Source organism: Alexandromys fortis, unplaced genomic scaffold (genome assembly GCF_014885135.2).
Source record: "Alexandromys fortis isolate MF-2015 unplaced genomic scaffold, M_Fortis_MF-2015_v1.1 scaffold_222, whole genome shotgun sequence".
Taxonomy (NCBI): domain Eukaryota; kingdom Metazoa; phylum Chordata; class Mammalia; order Rodentia; family Cricetidae; genus Alexandromys; species Alexandromys fortis.
In genome coordinates, this window is record NW_026068108.1 from 1,825,379 (window position 1) to 1,827,746 (window position 2,368).

Here is a 2,368-nt window from a genome sequence, read left to right on the forward strand (position 1 = left end):
CCCCCCCTCTCTCTCTCTCTCTCTCTCTCTCTCTCTCTCTCTCTCTCTCTCTCTCTCTCCCTCTCTCTCTCTCTCTCTCTCTCTTTTACTTTAAGACCTTTAACTTTTAGCCTGCATATATTCTTAACACACTGTAAATCATTTAGAGGTTTTCTTTGTTTTTGAATCTTTCTTTACTGTATCTCTCTCTCTTTTTCTGACCACACGAGCCTTTAAATTACTGAGCAATATGGGTAGGATTAAAGCCGTGGCTTTGCCAGCTGGATCCAGCCCATTCCTTAGCTTTCCAGCCTCATGGCGGAGGTACTGCTGGAGCCATTTTTATTGCCACAACTCTGTGGTGTTTCAAAGTCCCTGCCAGCAAGCAAGCTGCAGCAGTGTGCTTAACCACAAGGACAGCCTGCCTGAAAGGGTCAGAGTTTGCCCTGGCAGGATGGCCCAGAAAGCTGGCATTTTACATGGGAACAGCTTTTTTCCTGCTATGGCTAAAAACCAAAAATCATGCAGTTAGCTTTTTATCAACACAATGTAAGTATTTTGTGGCAGGACCTCTTAAAGAGCTTCAGGGTTTTGCAGCTAAAACTGAGTCAGGAAGCCTCTCTTAGATGAGAGCACTTGCTAGCCTCTAGCAAGCAGAGCAGACCCAAGAAGTTGCTGCCACCAAGAAAACATGCTTTACTCTATTCTTTTCCAAGCTTTCACAGGCTTTCTGTGGATTCAGTTATCCACGTCTGGGCACCATTTGTATTGATGAGGCGAGCAGGCCTGCTTTCCATCCCACTCGGCTTTCACATGGCTAGCTTTACACCTGAAATAACAACACACAAATTGTATTCATTTAAATATTGCCTTGCCCATTAGCTCTAGCCTCTTCTTGGCTAACCCTCATATCTTGCTTAACCCATTTCTAATAATCTATGTAGCACCACAAAGTGGTGGTTTACTGGGAAAGATTCAGCATGTCTGACTTGGTGGCTGGCTCCATGGCGTCTGACCAACTATGCTTTCTTTCTCCCAGCATTCTGTTCTGTCTACTTCACCTATCTAAATTCTGCCCTATCAAAAAGCCAAGGCAGTTTCTTTATTAACCAATGAGAGTAACACATAGACAGATAACCCTCCTCTATCACACCGTGGCACAGGCGGCAAGGCAACATTTCAGAAAAGAGGGTATAATAAGTAATGTTAAGCTCCCCAGAGGCAAAGTATTTAGTCCAGGAAACGGAAGGGATTTACCAGATAAAACACTTCCTGGCTGGGAGAGGTCTAACCTGGGAGACATCAAAGTCTTCCTTTCATTTCTGACTTTACCACTTTCTAGGTGCCTGGTGTTGGGGACCCTTCCCCAACCTCCTCCCTTATGGATGACACTGGGTAGTGCCACAGGAATCAGGACACAGGGGATGCAGAGTAGGAGATACAACTGCATACTTTATTGCAAAGCCAGTCTTCTTTTTATAATACTCAAATCATGATTCAAACTAGTTTCCCATAATACATGAAAATAGTTTCATAGACTAGTCACTTGGTTGCAACTAATTTCGAGGGCTTCATGCCCTTGCTAAGCTAAACAAAAAGCTTGGTGTTATGGGAATAACTCTTGTTGTAATATAATATGTAAAAATACCTCATCAGAAGACAAACCACAACCTAATCAGAGCCTTTGAACTACAGTGCACATCTGTGTTCTCAAGGACTGACCATTGGCAAGGCACTCTACTGATGGGAGACGTTTGCCTCCTCCCAACTTGGTTTGCGAAGCCTATCAGCAAGAATGCTACCTCAAGTCTTCCATGCACAGAGTTTCTATGCAGTTCAAAGCCAGCCCTCTACAGCCTGGCTTAGGTCATTCAACCTCTCTGTGCCCCTCCACTGCTGTGGGAACTCCTCAGTCTGTAAGATACCAGCCCATTTGGGTGTGGTCTCTTATAATACAGCCGCACCTGTAAAGCTTGTGCTTGCTCTCTCCACAGCCCCCGGATTCAGTTCCTGTTCCCCATGAGCAGAGGACTGTGATCTGTGGGTCTAAATAAATAACCCTTTATTATACTCAATTCTGAGCTAGTGTGTGATTACATTTTAGTGTTCATCTTCATCTGGCGCCCAAGTGAATCCCAACACCACACCTACTGGGTGGACCAGCCTTAAAGGCCCAAAAGGTCCACAGCCCAGAAGATCTCCCACCACCGCCAGCCTGGCTTGATTTCACCTACTAAAGCAGTTTTTTTTTTCCAAAACCCCGCCACAGCGGAGCTATGGTGCATGTGGTGATTTAAGCAGCTTCCAGTTTGTGTTGCCTGGTCATGAGCTCTGGACTCCTTGCTCCGTGTACAAAATTGATTTAATTGCTCTTAATTTGTCAAGCAAA